This window comes from Pygocentrus nattereri, chromosome 14 (assembly GCF_015220715.1).
Source record: "Pygocentrus nattereri isolate fPygNat1 chromosome 14, fPygNat1.pri, whole genome shotgun sequence".
In the NCBI taxonomy this organism is placed as follows: Eukaryota; Metazoa; Chordata; class Actinopteri; order Characiformes; family Serrasalmidae; genus Pygocentrus; species Pygocentrus nattereri.
The window spans coordinates 16634429-16653266 of record NC_051224.1 but is presented as its reverse complement, the minus strand read 5'-3'; positions in this window follow the sequence as shown (position 1 = coordinate 16653266).

Sequence of the window (18838 nt, the reverse complement as noted above, 5' to 3'; positions counted from 1 at the left end):
GACAGATATGAGAGAGAGAGAGAGAGAGAGAGAGAGAGAGAGAGAGAGAGAGAGAGAGAGAGAGAGAGACTGACTGACTGACTGACTGACTGACTGACTGACTGAGAAGGAGAAAGAGAGAGAATATCTGAAATAGACTAAGAGAGAGGCAGAGACTGACTGAGAAAGACAGAATAACAGAGAGAGAGAGAGAGAGACTGACTGACTGACTGAGAAGGAGAAAGAGAGAGAATATCTGAAATAGACTAAGAGAGAGAGAGAGCGAGAGAGACTAAGAGAGAGACAGACTGACGAAGAAAGGAAGACAGAGACTAAGAGAGAGGCAGAGATTGACAGAGAGAGACTGACTGACTGAGGAGAAAGAGAGAATATCTGAGATAGACTAAGAGAGAGGCAGAGACTGACTGAGAAAGACAGAATAACAGAGAGAGAGAGAGAGAGAGAGAGAGACTGACTGACTGACTGAGAAGGAGAAAGAGAGAGAATATCTGAAATAGACTAAGAGAGAGGCAGAGACTGACTGAGAAAGACAGAATAACAGAGAGAGAGAGAGAGCGAGAGAGACTAAGAGAGAGACAGACTGACGAAGAAAGGAAGACAGAGTCTAAGAGAGAGGCAGAGATTGACAGAGAGAGACTGACTGACTGACTGAGAAGGAGAAAGAGAGAATATCTGAGATAGACTAAGAGAGAGGCAGAGACTGACTGAGAAAGACAGAATAACAGAGAGAGAGAGACTGACTGACTGACTGAGAAGGAGAAAGAGAGAGAATATCTGAAATAGACTAAGAGAGAGGCAGAGACTGACTGAGAAAGACAGAATAACAGAGAGAGAGAGAGCGAGAGACTAAGAGAGAGACAGACTGACGAAGAAAGGAAGACATAGACTAAGAGAGAGGCAGAGAGAGACTGACTGACTGACTGAGAAGGAGAAAGAGAGAATATCTGAGATAGACTAAGAGAGAGGCAGAGACTGACTGAGAAAGACAGAATAACAGAGAGAGAGAGAGACTAAGAGAGAGACAGAGACTGACTGAGAAAGACAGAATAACAGAGAGAGAGACTAAGAGAAACAGACTGATTAAGAAAGCAAAATAGAGGGAGAGACTAAGAGAGAGACTGACTGACTAAGAAAGAAAAAGAGATACTAAGAGAGAGACAGACTAAGAAAGGAAAGAGAGAGAGAGAGACTAAGAGAGAGACAGAGACTGACTAAGAAAGGAAAAGAGGGAGAGACTAAAAGAGACTGACTGAGAAAGAGAGAATAAGAGAGAAAGAGATAGTCTTTCTCTCTCTTAGGCTGTCAGAGAGAGATAGAGTGATTCAGAAAAGAAAAGAGAGAGGCAGACTAAGAGAGTGAGAGACTGACTGAGAAAGAAAGAGAGGGAATAAGAGATATACTAAGAGAGAGAGAGAAGGAGAGAGAAAGAGACTAAGAGAGAGACAGAGGGAGAGGGAGAGAGAAAGAGAGAGAGCTAGAATAAGAGAGGAGAAAAACTGACTGAGAAAGAGAAAGAAACTGACTAAGAGAGAGAGAGACTGACAGAGAGATAGACTAAGACAGACAGAGAGAGAGAGAGAGAATAACAGAGAGAGATAGAGGAAGTGAGACTGACTAAGAGAGGAAAAGAGAGACTGACTGAGAGATGGACTAAGACAGAGAGAGAGAATAACAGAGATAGAGGAAGTGAGACTGACTAAGAGAGGAAAAGAGAGACTGACTGAGAGAGAGAGACTGACAGAGAGATGGACTAAGACAGAGACAGAGAGAGAGAATAACAGAGAGAGATAGAGGAAGTGAGACTGACTAAGAGAGGAAAAGAGAGACTGACTGACAGATAGAAAGAGAGACTGTCTAAGAGAAAAAGAGACAGAGAGAGTTAGACTGACTACGAGAAAGGAAGAGAGAGAGATGGACTAAGAGAGAGGAAGAGAGAGGGGGAGACAGTGAGAAAGAGAGATTGATATTTCTATCTGAGTTATAAAATTAGACAGAACTTCAGAAAATCAGTTTATTTCCCCTTGAAAACAGATACACAGAAAGAAAAAGAAGCATGATGCAGAGAAAACACAGGGACTGGCAGAGAAAGAGACAGGAAAAATGCAGACAGATAGGGAGAGATAGAGATAAAGAGAGTGAGAGACAAAGATGGGCAGAAAAGGAGACAGAGAGAAAGAGAGAGCAAGACAGAAAGAGAGATAAATAGACAAAGAGACAGAAAAACAGCCTGAGGGACAGTAAGGAAAACAGAAAGTGAAACAGACAGAGAGACAAACATACAGATAGTAATCAGTGGTGGTGATGATTACTACACAAACAGACATTTTATTTACTATTCAAAACCACCAGTGAACCTACAGTGGAACAAAAAAGTATTTAGGCAGCTACTGATTGTGCAAGTTCTCCTACTTAGAAAGATGAGAGGTCTGTAATTTTCATCATAGGTACACTTCAACTATGAGAGACAAATTGAGAAAAAAAAAATCCAGGAAATCACATTGTAGGATTTTTAAAGAATTTATTTGTAAATTATGGTGGAAAATAAGTATTTGGTCAATAACAAAAGTTCAACTCAATACTGGGTAACATAACCTTTGTTGGCAATGACAGAACTCAAATGTTTCCTGCAAGTCTTCACCAGGTTTGCACACACTGTAGCTCGTATTTTGGCCCATTCCTCCGTGCAGATCTCCTCTAGAGCAGTGATGTTTTGGGGCTGTTGCTGGGCAACATGGACTTTCAACTCCCTCCACAAATGCATTGAGGTCTGGCGATTGGCTAGGCCACTCCAGGACCTTGAAATGCTTTTTACGGAGCCACTCCTTCATTGCCCGAGCGGTGTGCTTGGGATCATTGTCATGCTGGAAGACCCAGCCACGTTCCATCTTCAATGCTCTCACTGATGGAAGGAGGTTTTGACTTAATCTCACAATACATGGCCCCGTTCATTCTTCCCTTAACACGGATCAGTCGTCCTGTCCCCTTTGCAGAAAAACAGCTCCAAAGCAAGATGTTTCCACCCCCATGCTTCACAGTAGGTATGGATGCAACTCAGCATTCTTCTTCCTCCAAACATGACGAGTTGAGTTTTTACCAAAAAGTTCTATTTTGATTTCATCTGAGCACATGATATTCTCCCAATCCTCTTCTGGATCATTCATATGCTCTCTGGCAAACTTCAGACGGGCCTGGACATGTACTGGCTTAAGCAGGGGGACACGCCTGGCACTGCAGGATTTGAGTCCCTCTCGGCATAGTGTGTTACTGAGGATAGCCTTTGTTACTTTGGTCCCAGCTCTCTGCAAGTCATTCATCAGGTCCATCCGTGTAGTTCTGGGATTTTTTTTCACCGTTCTCATGATCATGTTGACCCCATGGGATGAGATCTTGCGTGGGGCGAGATCGAGGGAGATTATCAATGGTCTTGTATGTCTTCCATTTTCTTACAATTTCTCCCACACTGCTTGCCTATTGTAGATTCACTCTTCCCAGCCTGGTGCAGGTCTACAATTTTCTTCCTGGTGTCCTTTGTCAGCTCTTTGGTCTTGGCCATGGTTGAGTTTGGAGTCTGACCGTTTGAGGCTGTGGACAGGTGTCTTTTATACAGATAACTAGGTCAAACAGGTGCCATTAATACAGGTAAGGAGTGGAGGACAGAAGAGCTTCTTAAAGAAGTTGTTACAGGTCTGTGAGAGCCAGAAATCTTGCTTGTTTGTGGGTGACCAAATACTTATTTTCCACCATAATTTACAAAATAAATTCTTTAAAAATCCTACAATGTGATTTCCTGGATTTTTTTCTCATTTTGTCTCTCATAGTTGAAGTGTACCTATGATGAAAATTACAGACGTCTCTCATCTTTCTAAGTAGGAGAACTTGCACAATCAGTAGCTGACTAAATACTTTTTTGCCCCACTGTACATGTGTCCTCTGAGATGTTAGATGTAATGCTGGTGGTAAAAAACAATATGCTTCAAGTGAAAATCTATCATAAAAGAAAGTTGTAATAACTTTCTCTGATGGAGCTTTTAGGGACATAACGCACTTCAGACGTCTGGTTCCTATCATCCTCACTGTGAATATGTCTGACTCACAAAGTTCCCCTAGAATGGCTCATTTCACATCAAACCACTTTGAATGACTTTGTTTACATCTTCACCATTAAGTTATGCAGTTTTTTCAAATGAAGACAGACAGAAAGAGGAACAGCCGATACAGATAGAGAAAGACAGAGATAGACAAAAAGAGACAGGCAGAGAATGAGACAGATAGAGAGATACAGACAATGCACATAGAGAGAAACATAAACAGAAAACAGATAAAAAGAAACAGAGGATGTGTTAGAGAAAGAAACAAACAGACAAGGAGAGAGACAGGCAGATAGAGATAGGGAGAGTGATAGAGCCAGGTACTTAGATAGAAACACTATCAATGCCTGTGTATTAACTACTTTAAAATCAGTGCATGATGATCAATGTGATCAGTTATTAATCTCAGTGTTACTGAGCTCTGCTAAAGCCTGAGTAGACTGATAAATCAATGTGATGATCAGTTATTAATCTCAGTGTTGCTGAGCTCTGCTAAAGCCTGAGTAGACTGATAAACCAATGTGATCAGTTATTTATCTCAGTGTTACTGAGCTCTGCTAAAGCATGAGTAGACTGATAAACCAATGTGATCAGTTATTTATCTCAGTGTTACTGAGCTCTGCTAAAGCCTGAGTAGACTGATAAATCAATGTGATCAGTTACTTATCTCAGTGTTACTGAGCTCTGCTAAAGCCTGAGTAGACTGATAAACCAATGTGATCAGTTATTTATCTCAGTGTTACTGAGCTCTGCTAAAGCCTGAGTAGACTGATAAATCAATGTGATCAGTTACTTATCTCAGTGTTACTGAGCTCTGCTAAAGCCTGAGTAGACTGATAAACCAATGTGATCAGTTATTTATCTCAGTGTTACTGAGCTCTGCTAAAGCCTGAGTAGACTGATAAACCAATGTGATCAGTTATTTTTCTCAGTGTTACTGAGCTCTGCTAAAGCCTGAGTAGACTTATAAATCAATGTGATGATCAGTTATTAATCTCAGTGTTACTGAGCTCTGCTAAAGCCTGAGTAGACTGATAAACCAATGTGATCAGTTATTTATCTCAGTGTTACTGAGCTCTGCTAAAGCCTGAGTAGACTGAAAAACCAATGTGATCAGTTATTTTTCTCAGTGTTACTGAGCTCTGCTAAAGCCTGAGTAGACTTATAAATCAATGTGATGATCAGTTATTAATCTCAGTGTTACTGAGCTCTGCTAAAGCCTGAGTAGACTTATAAATCAATGTGATGATCAGTTATTAATCTCAGTGTTACTGAGCTCTGCTAAAGCCTGAGTAGACTTATAAATCAATGTGATGATCAGTTATTAATCTCAGTGTTACTGAGCTCTGCAAAAGCCTGAGTAGACTGATAAATCAATGTGATGATCAGTTATTAATCTCAGTGTTACTGAGCTCTGCTAAAACCTGAATAGACTGATAAACCAATGTGATCAGTTATTTATCTCAGTGTTACTGAGCTCTGCTAAAGACTGAGTAGACTGATAAATCAATGTGATGATCAGTTATTAATCTCAGTGTTACTGAGCTCTGCTAAAACCTGAATAGACTGATAAACCAATGTGATCAGTTATTTATCTCAGTGTTACTGAGCTCTGCTAAAGCCTGAGTAGATTGATAAACCAATGTGATCAGTTACTTATCTCAGTGTTACTGAGCTCTGCTAAAGCCTGAGTAGACTGATAAACCAATGTGATCAGTTATTAATCTCAGTGTTACTGAGCTCTGCTAAAGTCCAAGTAGACTGATAAATCAATGTGGTGATCAGTTATTAAGTTTGTTATGTATATGATTTAAGATCCTAATTTCGGGCTATAAATACAATATAAATATAATATAAATATTATTTATTTTGTAGCAGTTTTGCTACAAAATTAAGTCTTCCTGACATAGAGCTGGTGCTGATTTCCATTTCTAACAACTGACTCAAACCTGGTTTACTCTGCCTCATATTTGTAGTCAGTGACGTATCTAGAACTCCCAAAAGGCCTAGAGTGATGATGTTTTTTCTCACAAAATTGGTCCCACCCACTAGAAATCAAATCATGATTATTTGATTCCTCTGTCAGTTCCTAATTATGTTGTAATTATGTTTAATGTGGTAGGACTTTAGTTTAGCTCCTAAAGTCCTAACCAATGGGAGAGCTCCCTTGATTGTGTGTGTCTAGAGGAAAAATACTGATTTGATCATTTTCCATTGAGCATTTCAAGGTTTTCACCCTTTTGCTTCCAACCAAAACTGAACAATGATGTATATATTACCAATGAGTAGCACTAGAAAACATATCTAACAATATATAGCAAGCATTAACATTAACAATAATATAACAAGCATTAGAGAGCAGTATTACAAATTAGATGGGAACACCATCAATTTTGCTAAATGACTCAATATTCAATGGTATAGATATAAGCAAAATCATTCAGAGTGGTTTAGTGTGAAATGTGCCTTTTTATTTACAGAGTCAGAATTGCTCACCATTTTAGTGCTAGGAACCAGACGTTCTAATATCAACACTACAAATATCACCATTTTATCTGCTATCAACAATGAGCACTGAACATACATGTTTCACTGATAATGGTAAAACAGTGCTAAATTTGAATTAAATATGTTTTCCTTGTGTACTTTTTCCCCCCCTTATAAAGCCGTGTATGTACCTCCACTCTGCAGGCATGTTGTGTTGTTCGGTTTGGTGGTGTCAGCAAAACTCAGAGCTTGTGTGTGTAACTTTGTTCATCAGAGGAGATGCGATAGATCACAGTTGCACTACAGGCTAGTAACATGGAGGTAATCCTGGAGTAATAGATTATATTAAAAATACATTTTAGGCCAAAACTTTACAACAAAACTATGACAAAACAATGTCTCATACCAACCATTTTGTGTAATAACTTAATGGGATCATTTTCAGAGCTATTAAATGCTTGGGACGCCTGGTTCCTAGTACTATAATGATGAACAGTTCTGACTCACACTGACTGATTTCACACCAAACCACTCTGAATGATTTTGTTCACATCTAACCACTGAATTTTACAAAAAATGGTATACAATTATTTTTAATTCTTAGAAATCACTTGGTCCTAGAAGGCCTTAAGGGTTCTCCGCTGCTTATCTGAGGCTATTCTTATTTGAAGCTGAGTGAATGGGAATAGTTACTATGAGTGGTCCATACAAGTCTGGTTTGATTCCACCCTGGTGACGAATCTCTCCCTGGTGACTCTGCGGGTAGAACATGAGAACAACAAAAAAAGGATTAATATTACTCTTGTCATTTCTTTCTTTGAAATGTGGGCCTATCCAGTGTTTTAAAGCTGATTTACAAGAACTAAGAATGATTCTGAGCACTGTCTTTATCATATCAGTTAAAGGCTGTGTGTGTGTGTTTGTGTGTGTGTGTGTGTGTGTGTGTGTGTGTGTGTGTGTGTGTGTGTGTGTGTGTGTGTGTGTGTGTGTGACGAACATGGCAGCATCCCTCCGGGCCATAACAAACGAGGACAGCGTGCACATCTGAAAAGCACAATGCAACTCTCAAATTAATGAAATGGCTGTGACACATTTTAGCTAAAGGAAAAAAAAAACATTCCTCAAATAGCCGCCAAATTAATGAGACACAGACGGAGCCTCACGCTCCTCACGCTCACAAGACTGACCCTCAAAAGAAGCAGATTTGCGAGAAACAAAGTGGAGGCCGAGTGAAATAAACAGAATAAACTTCCCAGATTATTTAGAATATTAATGTTCACTGACGTCCTGGAAACTTATGGACTGAATGAGTTTCAGAACAGAAAGAGTTTTATTTCATAGGTCAGAGCCCTATTTTACCCACGCCCCTGCATTGTAGAGCAGGAGGTGAGACTGTCCTTCATGACCGCAGGGTGAGCAGTCAGATCCCATTGTTTAAGTAATTGTGTCCCAAAGTCTGAAAATCAGTGTGGAACATAAAGAATTGTCACTACTGAAACACATATTTTCAGCAAATGTTCTTTATGAAAAATAGATGATTTATGTACTGGTTATCGCCTCAAAATGAGCTAATATTTTCACGTTTGCCACATTTGTTCAAAAAACCAAACTGGGGACCTTCTGGGCCAAAGTGTTGCGGAGATTAGCATTTACCCTCATCTAACACTCTGAATTCAGTTCATAAAGGCCTCGCTAATTAGCCGACGAGCTGAATCTGGTGTGTTTAACGAGGCAGTCTGCTGAAGTCTTCAGTGTTTTGGCCCATGGGGAATGGAGCCTGACACATGTGCTGTACAATATGCAAAGATTCTCTACCAGCTAGATGTTGATCATTGTTCCAAGTCATTCAGATGTTTTTGGAAGTAAATTGCATCACTGACATGACTGATGCAGCACAGTGCAAAAGTCAGAGACTCATTTATTTCATTTCCAGTTAAAAGAGTCACTGTGAATGAACTCAGAAAAAAGCTGAAGATCACCCAGAAGCCTCAACCACTAAACATAACATCAATGTTTAGTGGGTCCACTTTACGCTCTTTAACAAGATGATTCTTTGTTAAGCAAATGGTTCTATTTAGAACCATGAGTTCTGTATAAAACCATTTCATGCTTTGGTGGTTCTTTGCAAAGTGTTCTTCAAATTGATGGAGAATATGTTATATATGGTTCTATATAGCACCAAACAGGGTTCTTCTACTGTTACGATGTGAAGGTTGTAACAATAGAAGAACCCTTTTTGGTGCTATATAGAACCATTTTCAAAATGGTCCTCTATAGAGCCATACACAACACACTCTCCATCAATCTGAAGAACCATTTCACCATGCAAAGAACCAGTTAAGTATCAAGTGGTTCTACATAGTACTCATGGTTCTAAATAGAACTGCTCCCTTTATTAAGGCAGCATTACAAAACTAACTTTTTAAAGAGTGCACAGCTTCCATTCTTTTCAGACGACTTGCTTTCAGTCTTTCAAAGAAACCCACAGGGATGTTTTTCCACACCTGCAAAGTTCAGTCTTTTTTATCTGTTTTCTTTTCTCAGTAAAAGCTTCTTGACAGCTACACATCCTATCAGTCTTGTCATCTCACAGTAGAAGCATGGACAGAAACAGATCTGTAGATGTCTCTCAAACACCTCTCTCTCAAAGATGAAAGCTTTAAATGGGACAGTTTTGGTGGTCTACCAGGACTTTCATGGTCAGGAGTCTCATTTGCGACATGGATTCTAATCACTTAAACATAAAAATGAACCAAGTGGCTCACCTAGTCCCCTCAGAAATGTCTCCTTTAGCTAGTTTAGGTGCAGATGGGATGAGAAAGAAATCTGAATGAAGGCAGTTAGGGTGAGTATTTGGTGTGTGAATGTTAGGGTCTGTTTGAAGGGGAACACAACGTCAGTGAGATTTTTGGAAGCAGCTTTTGTTGGGATGATGCAGCTGTAAATGGTTGGTTTTAAGCACACCACCACCACATCAGTGTCACTACAGTGCTGAAAATGATCCACCACCCAAAAAGTACCTGCTCTGTAGTGGTCCTGTGGGGGTCCTGATCACTGAAGAGCAGGGTATAAGGGGGCAAACAAAGTATTGCAGAGAAACGGATGGACAACAGTCTGTAACTGTAGAGCTATAAAGTGAATCTACATGGTATGTGGAGTTGATATAATGGAAAATGAGTGTATAAACAAGCTGGTTTTAACCATATGGTTGATTGGTGTATAAATATTATATATATATATATATATATATATATATATATATATATATATATGTACATATAAAACCAAAAAGAAACAAAGAAATGTGAGTCGGTTCCTCACGTCTCATTGGCTCATCACTCATTCTGAATGTCTGCTATAGAAATGTAGCGCAGATGTTGTGAATGCAGACTGCCTTTGTTGATCTGCTCTGAGGAGCGATTTTCCCTCTTTCAGATGTGGTCAGGATTTCTTAATTGTCCAAGTAACGACCCAATTAGCTCAGTCTAAAGGGGCTAAATGAGCTGGAGAGGCTTGCTTTAAGACAGAAGGTCAGTGGGCCTGTAGGGTGAGGGGGCTTTTTTGGGAGCTTTGAGGTTTTTGATCTTAACCTCTCTCTCTCTTTTCTCTTCCATGTGTCATGCTCCCTTTCTTTTTAGGCACCGCCCACAATCCCCCCCACCATTTCCCCCTTTAACAAACAGCAGCAGGGAGAAGGCAGTGCTTTAATTTGCATTAGGATCATCCTCATCAAATCTGCAGCTCCGACAATGGCTGCCCTGGGAATATCAGCTGCGCTGTAGAAATCTCTGATCATCAGGGACTCGTCTAAAAATGTGTGTGTGTGTGTGTGTGTGTTGTACATTTCAGGACAAAATGACTGATGTTGCATGAAAGCCAAAAACATCTAATGTCAGGCCCAAATATACATACAGTACTGTGTGAAAGTCTTAGACACATTTTCAAAATCTATTTATTTGTGTAGTGTGTGTTTATTTGCTGACAAAAGTGTTAATATTTGAATAACAAAATTTATAGAATATTAATTAATAGTGATATATATATATTTATATATATATATATATATATATTTATATATAATAAATAGTGATTTTATGGATGTTAGTGTGTTTGTTTAGCCATTTTCAATCCTCTCCTCGAGGAAGCCCAGTATTACAGTATTATATGTAGTTAAAAAGAAACTCCTGGTTTGACCAATCAGTGCTTCATTAAATTGAGCTCATGATGTAATTGATGATTTTAACGAGTCTCTGTGGCAGCTGTGAAGGTGTCGAGGAAAAATATGGACCCAAGAAGTTCTTGTTACTTTTTATTGTTTTTATGTTTATTTGAATTATGAATATGACTTTATTCTAATGTATATTGTGATAAACTCACTGCTGAGGTAAATTGTTTAAAAATTTGCTTAGATGCCTAAAACTGTACTGTATATATTTTACAGTATTAGTTAAATATATAAAAGAAAAAAATAGAAAAGAAAAAAAGAAAAAGGCGAGTTGATCAGTGCTGGGGGTGGGTAATTCATCTCTTCTCATTGATTCCCCACACTGTGAGACAAAGATTAACGGGTTGAAAAAAGCAGCTGCACCTCAGGAATAAATATTACATTGCTCTTTCCTCACATTGGCTCATAAGAAATTCCTATGACACATTACTGTGGCTATATTGCAATTGAACTTTTCTGATTGATTCACAGACTGACTGTGGATCATTTTAGTCTTTCACTCTCATAACTACATAATGCACATCATAGTTTCATAGCTGTACTGAATTATTCATTGTAGTCATCTGAGCTGCTGTTTTTGCTTTGCTTCATTTTATGGTATGTTCTAACTAATCGTGTTGGCGACTGGAATAATGAAGTGAGACGTCATTCCGTTTCAACTGTTTACTGAAATGAAAACCTTAACATATTTACAGCGGGAGGTTGGCCTGAAAGGTCTGCATCCTTAACAACAGAAAATATAGCCGCCGCCCCTCAAGAATCACTGCGTGCATAACGTAACACGCGCAATGTCCCGTGGGTCCATTTCAAGTCCATTTCCTATGTATATTCCCAAATAAACTGACCTACAGTCTCCTTTTAATCTATTCACATATCTGACACATGAACTGTTAATCTTAACACTAACTTATGAATGTTGCTTTAACTAGTATTTTAAATCATGTGTTCTAAGTAAATTCTCTGCCTAACAAATAAATTCTCAACATCCTCCCCCCATAAACTACTGTTTATACTATTTCCAAAGGATACAAAAGCTGGATGGGCCTCCGCAGAACAGTCCCTGTGCTGGTGCGGATTGCACACGACCTCACCAGGCCATCACGACCAGGAAACAGCTCTTCGATTTTCCCCAGCTTCCAGCTCTGCCTGGGGGCGTTGTCTTCTCTGATGAGTACAACATCTCCACGGGCTGACTTCAGATCCAGCAGGTATTCCTTCTGCCAGCGGTTCCAGAAGTTGGTCACGAGTCGTTGTCTGTAGCGCCACTTCTTGGTCATCTCCTCCTTATTGGCTGTTTGATGGTTGATCTCAGCTGGAAATGACTTAGGAGGCAAGCACGTCAGTCTCTGACCCACCAAGAAGTGGGCAGGGGTCAGTGGCTCTGGCTGGTCCACATCATTGGGCACATAAGTGAGCGGTCTTGAATTTATTATGGCTTTAGCTTCGGTCAGCATGGTGCACATCTCTTCAAAGTTGAGTTTAGCTCTGCCAAGCACCTTTCTGAGGATGATTTTGACTGATCTAACAAGCCGCTCCCAAAAAAATCCGCAAAATACACATCCGGACACCACCTTCCTTACTACCTGTCGTGCCTTAAGAAACCAATATTTCTCTCTAGTCTGCACTAAAGTGTCTTGTACACCTGCATGGCATATTTGCTCATGTTGATTCTGCACCACCATCTCTGTGTATTTGTGTTTGCTGGGCAAAATCCAGGGGTGTTTTTCTCTGTAAGAGAGATCAGAATGTTGTAGCCGTCCTCCAACACTAAGCAACGCATCTTCATCCAGAAATGGTCTGAGCTCTCGTATTCTGGAGTCAGTGTTGGGGCATTTCCCTGCTATCAGCAGATCCATTTCGGAGCTGAAACTCTCTCGCTGAATCACCTTCGTCCAATAAAGTTCTGCTTCATTCAGCTCTTCCGCTGTCAGTTCACCACTCACTTTGGATCTTGAGCGTGATTTGGTGATGAATCTCTTGAACCAGGCTGTCACTTGGAGCACTGTTTTTAGTTTGCTGTACTTCTCTAGACATAAGGCAGGACTTAGGAAGTCTGGCTCTTGCTGAACAGCTTGTACCGCAATCTGGTATTTGGATCGGAGTTCAGATTGAACCTCCTCTTCCTGAACATCTTCCTCAGTACTCTCTGAGTGATCAGCTGTCATTAGAACACAAGGTCCATTCCACCACAATGTGCTCTGCTTCAGGTCTTGTACAGTTAGGCCTCTGGTGGGAAGGTCAGCTGGGTTAAGTTTCCCCTTGCAGTGAGACCAGGACTGTGGGTCGGTTAGAGTCTGGATTTCGGTGACTCTATTCGCTACAAACTGTTTCCACTTATGAGCAGAGCTGCAGATCCAGTGCAGAACTATCATTGAATCTGTCCACAGTCTGAGTTGTGTCTTGTCTAGCTGCAGCGCTTTCATGAGTGTGTTCCCCAACCTGGCTGCTATCACAGCACCCATCAGCTCCAGTCATGGCAGGGTCATTCTTTTAAGCGGGGCCACTCTGGACTTGGATGCGACCAGGCTTATGGTCACTTCTCCTTCCCTTGTTTCTCCTTCGATGTAAGCGACTGCACTGTAAGCTCTTTCGCTCGAATCACAGAATACATGTAGCTTTAGCACTTGGTTGCTCTGCTGTGGCCTGTGTGTTTTCTTTGTCAGATCAGGTGGCAGCTCCTCGTCCCACTGGAGCCCTCTCTCCCACATCTCTTGGAACATGCACTTGATCCTAATCGTGAAGGGTGTCAAAAATCCCAATGGGTCAAAGATTCGAGCAGAAGACTGCAGAACACTTCGTTTTGTGTTTTCTCTTTCCTTCAGAATATTTAGCAGCCCTCTGAGGTCGAACACAAAGTCATCAGTGGCCGGTCTCCACACCAAGCCCAGCACCTTCAGAATGGACCCAGGTGGCTCTTGCTGAGCAGCGCAATCCATCGAGCCTTCCTGCCATTTTTCTTTGAGCTCAGAAGAGTTCGTCATTCATTTGCATAGCTCCATGCCTGCTTCAGACATTATGTTCTTGGCCGTTTTTGTCACTGTGTAGGCCTCTGTCACCTCACTTGAACTTGAAATAAAGTCATCCACATACAGTGAGGATCTGATTATTTCTACCACCTTCGGGTGTTCTAATTCGTACTGTCTCAGATGCCTCCTAATGGTGGCTGCGAGTAGGAATGGGCTTGACGAAGCTCCAAACACCACCCTCGTCATTCTGAGCATGCGCATCTTCATGTCCTTCTCCTGTGTTGGTGGACCTGTGAACCACAGGAATCTTACGGCGTCCCGATCTCTTTCTGTGAGTGAAATCTGCAGAAAAGCTTTCTTGATATCTGCCATATAAGCAACTTCATGCAGTCTAAACTTGATCAAGACACTCATCAGATCTGGATTCAGATTGGGACCGGTTAAGAGACAGTCGTTCAGCGAGGGACTTCCCTCTTCGTGGGATGAAGCGTCAAATACAACTCGCAGTTTTGTTGTCGCCTTGTCTTCCCTCAGTACAGCATGATGGGGTAAGTAGTATGTCTGACTGTCCTGCAGTGATGCACGCTCCTTTGGCACATCCTCAGCCATTCCTTGCTTTAGGTAGTCTTCCACGACTTCGTTGTATCTGCTGTACAGTGTGACATCTTTGCTTAGTTTCCTTTTTAAACTCTCCAGTCTCCTTTTGGCTATGCGGTAGTTGTCTTGAAGTGGTGGATGATCTTGTCGCCATGGCAACTCCACTTCATAACGCCCGTCCTTGAGAATGGAGGTTTCTTCAAACCGCTGCAATGCCTCCACATCCTTTGGGCTCTCAGGCTTCTCACTTGTGATGCCCAGGGACTCGAGCTCCCAGAATGCATGCAGTTGTTTGTCCATCTGTGCATCGTTGCGGAGCAGTATGTTCATGCATGTTGACTCTGTCATGCTGGACACTGCCGTTGGGCCTTGTACTGCCCATCCAAATGTGCTCTCTAGTGCCACTAGGCTCTTGGTCAGTCTTTCAACTCGGCCTGACACTATCTGCCAGTAATAATCAGAGCCAATTAGCACAGAAAGTTCAGGTTTATCATCTCCATCACAGTCAGCTAATTGAAGACCTCTTCTTTTCATCTCTTTCTGTATGTGTTCACCTGGAACCTTCATCAGTGCTGTGCACAATTGTGGGGTCACAACAGCTTCTATTTCGATTCTCAGCTGCTTATCCCACACATTCTCCAAGCTGAGCTTCACTATGTTGCGACTAACCGTCGTTGGAGTAGAGGAGCCAAATGTGTGAAGAGTAAGCGTTCCTTGTCTGGTAACAGGCAGCTGTAGCTCCTTCACTACATTCTTATGCACGAAACTTCCCTGACTGCCTCCATCTAACAAGCAGCGGACCATCTTCCTGCTTGTGGGCCCTATGGCCCATGCCTTGGCAGTCTGTAGCAACACTGTGTTCTCTGCTTTCTCTGCTTGGGGAATTACTGAGGTTATGAGTGTGTCTGTGTTGGTCGACACATCAGGTGGGGGTGCCAGATTTTTCTCACAAACGGCTGCATGATGCCTGCCACCACATGTGGCACATGACACGCCCTTCGTCTTGCAGAACTTGGCAATGTGTTTGGACCCTAGACACACAAAGCACCTGCCTAGCTTCTTCAGTTTTCCTTTGCGTGCTGGTACATTGTGGTCTGGACATTTCTCAGCTTTGTGTTCAGCACTATCACAAAACAAGCAATTGTTTTCTTTCTGTTCAGTAACGTGTAGCAAAGCTGCAGATGTCATGTTTGGTTTCTTTACTTTCATGTCACTAGATGAATGTGACTTACTGTTTAGCTTGTTTGTGAACTGGTTTTCTCTCTGATTAAATGATTTCATCATTTGTACAGTTCTCTCTCGAGTCTGAACCTCTGTCTGAAGGAATTTAAGCACATCAGCCACTTTCCACTCATCGTTGTCACCTCTTTGACGGCTGTATTCAAGAGCCATGTCATCTGGCATCATCTGGAGCAATATTGGGCATAACATTCCACCATAGGTGTCTGATACCACTCCTAATGATTCTAGGCTTCTGGTTTGAACTTCACATTCATCATACAACTGTCTTAAGGCAGTGACATCAGAGGATTTCTTTACAGGAGTGAGATTCAGTAGCTTTGACATGTCAGCATTTACAATGAGGTCTTTCCTTCCAAATCTTTTTTGAAGTAAATCAGTTGCAGCATCATAATTACTGTCTGTCAGTGCGAGCCCTGCTACTGACTTTGCAGCTGTTCCAGTAAGATAGGTTTTCAGGTAGGTAAACTTCTCTTTCTTGCAGAGTGCACTGTTGTTATGAATAGCAGTATCATACTGGCTCCAAAATTCCTGCCATGAGCTTACATCTCCGTTGAATTTGTCAATTTGTAACTTCGGCAGTCTCACTGTCTGTTTATTTGCACTACTAGCATCACTTTGATGAGTAGGCGGGGGTTCCTCACAGTCTCGCTGGTCACTCGATGAGCACGCGTTTTTATCTCAATGACACGATCTCTGTACTCTTCTGCGAGTTCAATCTCCGCCTCCACGTCTTCCAGTGAAGTGTGTTCCTCCACTATGTTGTCCAGCTCGCGCAAACTGTCCTCCTTTGCCAACAACACTGCTAACATCTCCCACACACGGTTGAGATCCCTCTGTTCATCTTCCTTTCGCAATTCAACATCAATCTGGTTAATCAGTCGCGTAGTGGAGCTCCGAATCGTCCGACGTTTCCTTCTCGCCCTTTCTCCTTGCTCCGCTACGAGTGGTCTCTCTTCACTCTCTTCGTCAGCCATCTTGTTCTACTTCCCAGGTTTCGGCACCATAAATTGTTCTAACTAATCGTGTTGGCGACTGGAATAATGCAGTGAGACGTCATTCCGATTCATCTGTTTACTGAAATGAAAACCTTAACATATTTACAGCGGGAGGTTGGCCTGAAAGGTCTGCATCCTTAACAACAGAAAATATAGCAAGAATCACTGCGTGTATAACGTAACACGCGCAATGTCCCGTGGGTCATGAAGTCCATTTCCAATGTATATTCCCAAATAAACTGACCTACAGTCTCCTTTTAATCTATTCACATATCTGACACATGAACTGTTAATCTTAACACTAACTTATGAATGTTGCTTTAACTAGTATTTTAAATCATGTGTTCTAAGTAAATTCTCTGCCTAACAAATAAATTCTCAACATGGTATAAGTAGGATTTAAGGGCCCCAGTGCAGGAAATGAATGCTCCCCATTGCCTTCAATGAGTAACAGTAATACAAACTGATAAGATTAATTAGCTTGTTTATGTGTTATTGCTAAATCTCAACCAAGTTGGACCTGTAAATGTTGGCTAATGGCTGAACTGTATTATTAAGTTGTCATAGCCGTTCATGAGTCATGGGTGTGAAATTATGTAAGCAGTGATATAAAGGGCCCAATAAAGGCATTAGGCGGCTTGCTCACCACAGAACCACCATGCTACAGGTCCCAGTGCACTTGTCAGTAGTGTTTTCCTTCATTTTTCTGACTTGAATAAAACCAGTTAAGTTTTCTTTGTTACCTGAAGCTGAATTACAAAATAGTTTTGCAGTGTAGATTGATAATATGAAACGGCAATGGTTTACATAGCAGTGAGAAATAAGGCAGAGCAGTTAGAGCAGTGAAAAACCTACAAAATCCAGCCTACTGCAACTCTGATTAAAATAAAGAATGCCAGTTAATAAAGAGTGGAGAGACACTACCAAAGAAGGGCACAAAAAAAGAGGGAGAATCAAAGACAGAAAGAAAAAAACTGTTTCCATTACCATGCATGTTATTTAAGGAAACTTGGCAGGTCATATGACATATAGATGCTTATCAGTTTTCTGTGCTCATGTATTATTCAACGGGCAGTGCATTAACACCCAGTTAAATCACCCCCCCCACACACACTTCATCCCATTCTTCCTCTTTTCTTTCATTTTCTGAAAGCCGTTCTCAGTGGGAAAGCTTCAACATGGTAATGGGATAACAAGGAAGTATGTAGATGATTGACAACCATGGAAGTTGTGGAAAATAGACAGAATCCATAGAGATCAATCAGCTCATTTGGAAGACAATCAACAAGACTAAAGCTTAGCTCAACCCTTGGTAAGACATTGAAGGGCTCATATCATAGAGAAACAACATTTTCAAATCTAAATGAATAAATTTAGTATATGTACATTTTCAAAACATACCAATTGCACCTCAAGCCCATACAGTCCTTTAATGGGAACCCAGCTGCAAAAACAGCCCATTATACATTCACTAGTCCTGTGATGTCAAAAAAAAATGCATTTATAATGAAATCATAATCCAGTTTCTGCAGTTATTTGATTATTCAAAACTGTCATGTAAACAGCATACTCTGATTTCTTACTTCGGAGGAACGTCTAGAAATCTGATTAAAAATCTGATAAAGAGAGCTGGATTTTAGCTCAGTAATCAGAGTCCTCTGTGCATGTGGACTCTTATTCTGATTTCTTTTGGATTTCTCAGTCTGCGCATGTGTGAAAACTGATAGGGGTACTAGAAATAAGCCAGCAGCACTGCCATGACAGCAAAACACTTTTTGAGAGTGTCACTGAAACCAACTATCTGTTTGACCTGTTTTATTCTTTGATTACTCAAGTGCATGTAAACGTGTTGATTGGATTACTGACAAAATCTGATTTTCTGTAGTTATTGGGTTATTAAGTGCATGCAAACGCATACTATGTCCACCTTATCAGCAGCCTACTCTTGTTGAAGTTATAAGGAATGTTTTAAATGAGGCACAATACAGGGCAGCCAAATAGAATATAACTCATTTAAATATATATGAGTCTTAAAAAGGCAATGAGAAAAACATTTAAAAGATAAAGAGATGGCCATGTAAAAATGGCCATGTTTTTGGTATGCAAACATGTATGGATGGACCTCAGGGAAAATAAAATACAAGAAAAATCTACTACAGAGAACCTTTGAACAGAGCTGAGTCCTGTTTTCATGTTAATTGTTTTTTTTATTTAATTCAACTGAATAAAATTGAAAAG